The sequence below is a fragment of the Citrus clementina genome, unplaced genomic scaffold, assembly GCF_000493195.1.
Source record: "Citrus clementina cultivar Clemenules unplaced genomic scaffold, Citrus_clementina_v1.0 scaffold_2, whole genome shotgun sequence".
Classification (NCBI taxonomy): domain Eukaryota; kingdom Viridiplantae; phylum Streptophyta; class Magnoliopsida; order Sapindales; family Rutaceae; genus Citrus; species Citrus x clementina.
Genome location: NW_006262688.1, coordinates 9134840 through 9145553, shown reverse-complemented (window position 1 = coordinate 9145553; position 10714 = coordinate 9134840). Strand labels below are relative to the sequence as shown.

Below are 10714 nucleotides of genomic sequence, written 5' to 3'. Positions count from 1 at the left end.
TTCAACTTAAGAAAAAGAAAAAAAATATCATTCAAATATTTGTAGTCAAACATATTCAAACTTAAAAAAAAATATATTCAGATTTAAAAAAAAAAATGATGCTATCTAAGTCTTCCCCCTCAAAATATTTGTTGGTAAAACAAGTTGTGCACTTAAGGGAAGATCGAGAAACCTTTTTCACTATGATCTTCCCATAAGTTTTTATGTAAAAAAATAATTTTTCTTTATTTATAAAGAGGAAGCAACAATTAATCTTGCAATTTTTTTCTACTTTCCTCCACTTTAGGATCTAGAGATCTTAGAATCTAGAAGTTTTATCATAGGAATTTTATCAATCGCTTCATGGATTTCGCAAAGACCATATTTATTTGGGGTTTAGTTGAGCTATCCTATTTTTGGTCTAACAGTTTCCCCAAGTTTCAAACTTCTCAAATTTTTAAAATAAAAATTTAGACCTTTTTTTGTTGGTTTTTAGAGATTTTTCTTTTGCCAATTTTATACTAGGATTTTTAAACCCAGAGGTTTATCTGAGGATGATTCCACCTCTAGAATTTTCTTTAAGAAATTTCATCCTTGGATTTTATCCTAAGAGGATTTTCTTCAAAGATTTTTATGAATTTTATCGTAGGAGGATTTTCTATAAAGATTTTTATCTTTGAATTTTATCCTAAGAGGATTTTTCTCCAAGGACGTTTATCTTTAAACTTTATCCTAAGATCTCTAAAGATATTTTTCTTTGAATTTTATCCTAGGAAGATTTTTCTCCAAGAATTTTATTTTAGGACGATTTGTTTCCATCCTTAGATAATGATATTTAGAATTTTAAAGTTATCTTAAAAGAATTTTCCTCCAAAGATTTTCACCCTAGGACAAATTATTTTAGGAGGATTTTTCTCCAAATTTTTCATCATAGGACAATTTGTTTCCATCACTAGATGATTGATTTGGAATTTTAAATTTTAAAAGTCTATAATAAAACTTTCAATCCATAATTATTCCATCATTATTTGCTTTGAAAATCAATATTTATATTCTTTGATTGTCTTAGATTACTGGTCTTTATTAATTGAGATTTCCCATCAATAATTGCCTTAATTACAAATTCTTTTTAATTAGCTAAGATCCTTTTGGTCCCCTTTATAATGCCTTATTTTCCATCTTTCTTTCTCACTTAAGATTTTCTAAGAGTGAGAGCATATATTTTAAAGAGAAAAGCTCTCAAGTTTCCAATGAGAGAGGTCGGTGATTCATGATGATTGATTGCAACATTCACGGCAGTCAATGATGATTTTCAGGTGACTTTATGGCATATCTCTAGTGATTTTTAGTGAATTTTTAGTTATTTTTGGGTGACTTTTAATGAGTTTTTAATTAATTAATTTAATTAAATTTTACACATTTAGGAGAATAACAATAGGTTATTGTAACTCTGTAGGTTCATCTTATTTCAAAAAGACCTAGTATTGAAATGGCCAAGGATAAAAATATAGTGATGGATATTGCTCCACAAGTATTGATGCTATTACAAGTGATGTTGGTAGTTGTGAGTTAAAAGAAGAAATATATGAGGATAGTAGCACATATGCAGATAAAGTAATAGGAATAAGTGGGGTTATTAACTTAGGAAATTCTAAGGATAAAGATGAGCTTGTTGTTAAAGATATCTATCCATTATAGTTGAAGACAATTAAGTTGAAATATTCCTTGAGTTTCTAATGATCAAGCATTCCTAGGTCAATCACACTTCGTCATGTTTCACTTAAAAACAACATTATCAATCCTCCTAATTGCTTATTTAGGATTACTAGGTGTATGTTAAATTCTGGGGTACAACTTCCATTTCACACTTATATTCAGAGAATATTTCATGCCTTAGGACTAACTCTAGTCAGCAAGCTCCTAAATGTGGATTTTTGTATCATTAGAATGTGGATTTTTGGCGTTGCTTAGAATTATCTAATCCTATTATAGTTGAATTTAAGAGTCATTTTCATCTACATAGATGTCTTAACGGTGTAGGTTTTTGGTGTTTTTCGTCTTATCCTAATTCGGACAATGTTTTTCTTTATGGTGAACCTAACTATCTAGACAGGACTTGGAAATCTTATCATTTTCTAATTAGAGGCAATTGGAAATTGAGAAATTGAACAAGAATGAGTGTCCCAAACTTTAGAATGTTCTTTAAGTCAAAATTTATATCTCCTTAGAAATTGATCAGGTCTACTAGTCATTCCTTCTCACCGATCATTTTTCTTTTGCTTTTCTTTACTTGGCTATACTTTCTCTTGATTTTTAATCTAAATTCTTTATTTAGTGAGCATACTTCTCAGCTCTTAAAAGCATCTTAGAATAAGAAGTAAGTGTTTTTTTTAAAAACAATAACCATAGTTTTCTCATCTTAAGTCCCCTGATAATACCAGAAATTACTACAGCTTGGTGTTGTATCATTAGAATGTGGTCTCTTTGGCATCATTTAAAACTATCTGATCATACCATGACTAAATTTAAGAGTCAATTTTATCCATAATAAATGTCCTAAATATGTAGGTTTTTGATTTTTTTTCTTAAAACTATTTGATTATATCATGACTAAATTTAAAAGTCAATTTTATCCATAATAGATGTCCTAAATGTGTAGGTTTTTGATATTTTTCTTCTTATCCTCACTCAGATAACATTCTTCTTTATGTGAATCTAGCCATCAAAACAATACTTGGAAACTTAATCATTTTCTAATTAAAAGCAAAATGAAAATGAAGAAGCTAAATAAGGACAAGTGTACCAAACTCTAGAGCACTGTTTAGGTCAAAATTTATCTCTTCTTAGTAATTAAATAGGTCGACCAACCCTTTCTTCTTATTGTACCTTCTAATGTAATCTCTCAATGACTTATTTTCTTATTGTTTGACGATTAAGAAATAAGTCATCAATTTTCATCTTTGTCGAGCATTTTAGAAGTAAGAGGTAAATTCTCTATTCAAATCCCTAAAGGATAAGATAGAGCGTGGCCTCATCCTTTGAAATTGTCTTCATGTTGTTCCTACCAAGGTAAGAGGAAAAACTTGACTAAGAATTACTCGTGATGCTCCTTGTACTTTTATAAAGGTGTGAGATGATTCTAGGTAATCAATATGATCCCCCAGTCTGTTACAGGACTTTATCTAGGGTAAACGAAACTTAGGTGGACATTTTGTTATTATTATATCAAGAGTAAATGGTGGCTCAGGTTCTGCTATTATATCATCAAGTGGTTTTATTTATTGGATCATTTACTCAAGTCTCTGTATCATCTCTTGTAATTATCTATCGAATTCTTCTCCTTGGTTTATATATTCTCTAGCCATTCTTCTTAGATCTTCATTGGTCTTGCGAATGCCTGAGAAGCCTTACTTTAATTCTTTTCTAAACCTCGTTCTTAAGGAGTTAGAATCAACCACATTGTCACCACTTGAGTTCATCCATTTTTCAGTTTAGGCTTGGAATTGGATGAACATTCTAGTAAAGTTATGAGTGACCTAATCAACTTGTTGCCTAAATCAAACAACAAGAGGTTGTCCTCGATGTTTGTCATAGCGACATGAATTTGATTAAGGATTTAAAAAAAAATGAGAAGGCATCGTATCATCATCCTCCAAATCTCATTATCATCTATTCACCGAAAAATAACTTCCTTATTAACTCTAGAACTTTTATGATCAACGACAAAGTCATAATCTCACGATTTGCATCTATGCTCATGGTAGCAGTTCCAAGACTTTTAGTTAAAAGTCCCTACAAACGATGTCAGTCTGTTGGTTTAAATTTTATCCCAGCTTACTAGGTGGTAGTTTCAACAAAAGATGACTCTTTTAGGATTGTGCTTTCTCTTTGTTGGAATAAATAATGATAAATTACTTCTTTAGGTTAGTCTTAACCCGCCTCTGAATTTCTTCTAGGAGTCCATTTTCTTAGGTTATAAAAAGGAGTTTGTTAGATGATATTCTACAAACACAAGAAAAAGACCAGATGGCCAACTTTGCCGGTGTAAGCTCTCCCATGGTCAAGTTAATCACTCAGAATTTCAAAATATGAATTTAGTTTGAGGTACTTAATAAGAGAAAGTAAGCATTTTTTCTCTTCTTAAGTTTTTACCTATCTTTAAGCGAGAATAAAGGGCTTATCTATAGGCAAAATTAATTTGACTTGAGTCCTAATTATTTTGATGACAAGTGTTGTTGTTCTTATGACACCTAGCGACACTTGTCTTCTTATACCCATGCCGAGTTATATTCGGATATGCAACCTTGTCTTTGGATCAGAAGATGATGTGTTTTTATCTTAGGTTATTTTTCCTAGAATCTTAAGATCATAGGAACCTTGAAACCTAAGAGATTTATCCTAGATAATTTGTTCTTGGAATCTAAGAGGTTTATTCTAGGTAGTTTGTCCTATGATCTTAGGATCTTAAGAACCTTAAGACTTTAAAGAGGTTTGTCATAAGATCTTGGAATCTAGAAAGTTTATCTTAGGTTATTTGTCTTATGAACTTTGAAACCTTAGGAGTTTATTCTAAAAATTTTAAAACCTTGGACTTAGGATGTTTATCGTAGATGGTTTATCTAAGGAAACTCTAAGAACTTTAGAGGCTCGAAACTTCATAATCTAAAAGTTTATCTTACATTGACTTGTCCTGGGAATTTTGGAGGCTAATAACCTCACAATCTAAAAACCTTGGAACCTAAGAAATTTATTCTAGGAATTTTTATCAATCTCTTCATAGGCTTCGTAAGAACTATATTTATTTGGGCTCTAGTTGAACCCTTTATGTTTTTCATGCAACTAGCTTACATAATTAAAGATGAAGGATGAAATATTATAGTTTAATGGTCTCCAAAATGTTACCTAAAATACACAACTAAAACCGTTAAAAAAAATCATTTAGTTGAAAGAAAATAATTAGACAATATATAATTCATAATATCATTCACAATAGTTTTCCTAAACATAAATGCCTAATCCTTAATGTTTTTCTTTAAGTTCAACTTAAAAGCACAACCCCCATTCTTATTTTCTTTTCTTTAAAATCGGCTCGCCTTTCCATTTCAACGACAAAAATTCCTTCTCTAGTAATGACATCCTCACTTTGTCACTAATATATATATATATATATATATATATATATATATATATAGCAAAACTGTATTTTTTGTCTATTGATATATTGAAACCTTTGTGTTTTGTCTATTAGTGGTATCATCATTTTAACAAAGTGAGGATATCCCACACATATGTGTATGTGTGTGCGCGCGTGTAGGCGCCCTCATTTTTTTTAAATATAAATCTGTTATTAAACTGTATGATTTAATAAAGTTAGTGTAGGCACATTATTAAACTGCATGGTCTTATAGTACATTAAAAACTAATTATATTAAACTGCACAGTTTAACAGCATGTTCGTACTAAACTTTTAGAAGAGCAATTAGTGGCTATAAATATGCAAATTGAAGCGTTCTTGACTATCCAAAGCAAGAATGTTGCACAATTTTAGGCGTTTATACTCAACAAGGAATAAGCAAATTTGGCGATAAAGAAATAAGTTAACAACAAATGTGATGTTGCGTGATCTTAGGCATTCATACACAATAAGGAATAAGCAAATTTGGCGATAAGGGAATAAGTTAAGAGCAACTAGCATGGCACATGGTGATTAACCAATGGTCCATGTTGTTCAAATAACGCAAATATGATAATCCACACGCATATGGGTGGTGATTGAGTTCGATGAGAGAAATTTTAAAATATCCATGTATACATTTATTTTAAAGAATCAGTATATAGTCACTCATTGATTGTATTATCTCTAATGTACTCTAAATTTTTTGTTCAGGGGACATAAGTAAGTGTGGATATTCAACCAGGTCCGTTGACCCACGAAAATCATGGGTCCAGATCTTTTGCGGGTGCATCTTTGGTAAGTTAATGATTGTTAATGTCTCGATAATTGGAAAAGTCAACATTCATATATCCTTTGTGTCGAGTTCCATAGTAGGCGCGTGAATCAGCCAATCAACGTGTGTTCAACACCAACAGTCAACACTAATGCACCCTAACACCTAAATTAACCCTGATCTAACTCATTTCAGTCTTATCTATAATTTAACCGTGATTTTGACCCTCCTTGCAATTTTTGCACCCCCAAAGACTAAAATCATGTTCATATAGAATCTAAACATCCGAAGAAAAAAAAAATCTTATTGAATAATTTTTAGGGTGAAAATATTTTAAAAAACCTTGAAATGTATAAGTTAAATAGAGTCAAAAGACGACTCCGAAAAAGAAAGTGCGATAATGCCACTCACGAGAATGAACAACTTCATTTAAGTGAGACGCATAATAGGCAATTTGGCAGAGCCATACTGTTCCATGAGAATGGACAAATGAGATTAGATCTAGAAAGGTTTTAATTAATCTCCTGCCAAACCAGTAAATAATCAAATTCGAATCGGAACTTCAATTCGAGAGCAATTAATATAGTCATTGTCTAACATGTGAAGTTAAGAACATCTTCATTTTCCTAATAACATCGTTTTTGCAAGAAAAACAAAAATCCCAAGAGCAGTAATTGACACTATCTTAAGCATTGTATTAGTCCTATAATTTACAAAAACGATTAGGGAGCTGCATCCTGACAAAATCCTAAAATAACACACTTGAAAATGAAGTCATTTTTGGTTAAATTCAAAAAGATAAAAAAATAAAAATAAATTCACTCAAAATGAAGTTGCTTTGAATTTGTTTTGTCAAGGCTTAGTTCATACATCAATTCTCTACAATTTATTGACCACACTCTTATTTATGCCAAGCATTGATAGTCTACTCGAATGCATAACGTAGGGAGTCTAGAGATGGCCAATGGGTCGTGCCGGTACCAAACCAAGGCCCATGTATGCTCGTGCATGTGCCCATGTCGTGTCATGCCCACACGTGCCATGCTGTGCGTCATGCCGCACCGTACCTAAAAAAGAAAAGTCTATTAAGTTTTTTATTTTTATTTTTTAAGAGCACATGCTAAGCTGTTGACGTACTTTTTTCAAGTCTATATACTTTTCTTAGGTCTATGTTTTTATTCAAATTTAAAAAAATAGAAAATTCAAAACTCAAATTCATATTTAATAATAAGGGCTATTATCATTTCACTACATAAAAAATTGCCACATATCAAATGACTACAACAAATATTGTCTCCTATTATTTTCCTACTATATTTTTATAAAAATATCATTTTACTACTTTTCCGTTATAACCGTTAGTTGATCAGTTAGTTGACTAACAAAATACTAATTTCACCTTCATGATTAAAAAAAAATACTCGAAACTTATTTACAAAATAAATTTGTAATATAGTTATTAAAATGAATATATAATACCAACATAATTTTTTTTGCTGGAATTATGATACATGGATTACAAATTTATCTTATTATTTTTTTAATCATGAAGGGTAAAATTGGTATTTTGTTAGTCCACTAATTAGTCAACTAACGGGTCAACTAACGGTTGTAACGAAAAAATAATAAAATGATATTTGTTGTAACAGAAAAGTAGTAAAATGATATTTTTATAAAGACATAGTAGAAAAATAATATAAGAAAATACTTGTTGTAGTCATTTGATATTTGAAAATTTTTGAAGTAGTAAAATGATAATAACCATAATAATAATAAACTATTAATAGTAAAAAAATATAATATTAATTACTAAGTTTGACCTTATAGTATTAGAATTTTTTTAATACTTAATAACAATAATAATAATAATAAATTCTTAAGGGTTAACTTAATTGTTAACTTGGACTTACATAGAGTCATAAATCATAGTTGACAATAATATTAATGCATATTTATAAAATTATGATATTTATAATTTTATTCATTAAAATTATGATATCAATTATTTATTTAATAAATTATAAATATAAATAAATTATAGTATTTTTTTAAACAAAAAATTAAATGAATTAAAAAAATTCAATTTCAAGTTATTTATAAAATCATAAAATTTTAATTTTACTTTCATTAAAAAATAAAGTGTGCTTATTTCGAGCTTTTTTATCGTGCCGTGTTTAGCCTATTTCTAATCATGCCGTATTTTTAAGGTCCGCGTACTTAAAATTCTAAGTTTAGCCCGGCTCACGTGTGTGTTGTACCGTGCTGCGTGCCCCACCGAAATGTTTGTGTCGTGTCGTGCCACGTGCCGTCCGATCCATTGGCCATCTCTAAGGGAGGCACACACACAAATCTGTTTTCTGTTCATGGGATTGGACGTATGACAACTTTTCCAATAGGCAATAACGCTGCCGGATTCAAGGTGGGAAAATGCTTGTAAGGCCTGAGAAAATGGATACTGTGCCTTTTGGGTCAATAATTGCTTTCACTTTCCCGCTCTCCAAACAAGTATTTAGTTTCTCCTACCTAGATCCATCCGAAGTCACCAGCAAGTAGAAAGCTGGTGGAATTACTTATGAAGCGAGTAATCCACTACTTTTCCACCTTCTTTCACTGCCTTCAATGCCTTGTCACATTGCCCCCTTTTTTAATTCATCATGAAACTGTGAGCACTTCATTTTTCAAAAGCAAACAATTAATTTTAAAAAAAATAAAAAGAAAAGAAAATAAGGTTCCTAAATTAATGTACCCTTCTCTAAAAAAAAATTCATTGGATAATTATTAAGTTTGTCATTAAATTTTGACTAATTTTAGATAAACTATCTTTGTTCATTCATTCAAAGCATGTCTGTATTCTCCCCTCAGTTACAACGTTGTAGAGAGACTACAAATCATAAGGGAAATAGGATAATTTCATAGGGGTTACGGGAATTTTTAATATATATAAATTGAGAAGCCATGGATCTTATTAAAATACATTAAAATAGATTAATCAGGAACATAATTCATTTGAAAAAAACAAAAGCAAAATCAATTAGACACTTTTCAGGGAATTCGTCACCTTTCTGCTAAGCAATGGATATACATGCCTTACCAACTGCGTCAAATGCTAAATCAAATTTCTCAGGTAGACCTTCAATGTTTTCCTTGGTATAATCAATGCCCAAAACAGCACCCAAGCTCTTTAATAAGTCCTGTTTTGCAGTCCTAGAAGTAGCTGAAGAGATGCTTAGCTAACTGCACCATGGCAGAAAGAAATTAACAAGTACCTGTAAATGTTTGATACTGAAGCAATTTAACATTAGATTGATGCTTATGGTTTCATGTTTGTAGTTTGGAGGTGAGAGGATATAACTGTTTAGTTTATTCATTCATTCGAGGGTTAATACTACAAATTCTATCTCAAGAGACAAGAGATGTTAACATGGACAATTTTGCTATTTGTATATGTTTCATTAATTCACTTGGTTATCGAAACCCCAAAAATTGATCATCATACAAATTAAAAAAATTGATATAAGTGACAACCTGAATGCATGCATTACCTTATTAGCTCTGATATCAAGTTCGATTACCATTTTAAAAACTTGAGTTACTTACTACAGATAATACCCCAGAAAGAAAGATCCAAAGAACAAAACATTCATGAAATTGGGTGCAAGTGAAAGTGCATCATTATTATGAAGTGCCACGACGAATGCCCAAGGCACCAACCAAAAAACACAAGTAATTCATGTAAAATGTTAATGAAGCCGATCAAAACTTAAAGACTATTATTACTGTACCTGGCTCACCGGGGTGCCAACTCCACTAGCTCCACCTAAAACAAGAATGGATTCACCAGCGGAAAAGGCAGAACGGTGAAGACCTTCATAGGCAGTCTCAATGGCAACTGGAAGGCTTGCTGCCTTAACTAAACTTAGATTTTTGGGCTTGAGCGCCTGTAGATTCTCTTCAACGGCAGTGTACTCAACCAAAGAGCCATTTTGTTTAGGGTGATCCAATGATTTCTCATTTAAATCTCCATAAACTTTATCTCCTACGCCAAACTTCTTTACTTGGCTTCCCACATTCTCCACCACACCTGCAACATCATACCCAGGAATCGTCTAAATATTTACAATTGTAATCAAAATGGAGCATAAATATTAAACAATGCTGTGAATGTTCAAGATACTAATTAGGTCAACAAGATCGCTTTCCACTATTAATTTTTGACATGTATGTTAACAAAACAAAAAAACATCTAATTTGTGGTGCTAGCTAGTTCATTAAATCGGTAAAACCTCAAAGTAGGGTTTCAAAAAGTTTATAGTACACTATATATATAAGTCTCTTCGGGTATGAATTTTTCAATTTAATACATCCCTCGAAACTATAAAATTGTGTCCTACGTATATATACCCTATATTTCTATGTTTAATAATTTTTGTACTGTCTAGACATCATAATGAACCCAAAAAAAAAAAAAAAATCTTGTTGAAAAATTGCATCAAATAGTAACATTTTAGTAGCGGTATTCAAACATTTTGCAACTTTACAAAATTTTACACATAAGTTTATCACTATGTGAGCATTTAATTGTTGTATCATGTCTAAGAAAGAAAAAGAAAATGACAATAACGTTAAATTCCTAAATTAATACATATATTTATGTTGAATCTATTATTTTATATGAATGAAATATTTATTTGTCTTTCTTCAATACCTTAATACAAGATGCATCTTTTTTATTTTTATAAATAAAAAATATTTTAAATATAGTTATTTGACATTTTATGTCTTGTAAA

General features: G+C 30.7%; 1 pseudogene; it reads right to left on the bottom strand.

Moving 5' to 3' along the window:
• Positions 1–8288: 8288 nt before the first annotated feature.
• The window catches only part of LOC18050676, a 2535-nt pseudogene continuing 109 nt past the window's right edge, over positions 8289–10714 (bottom strand).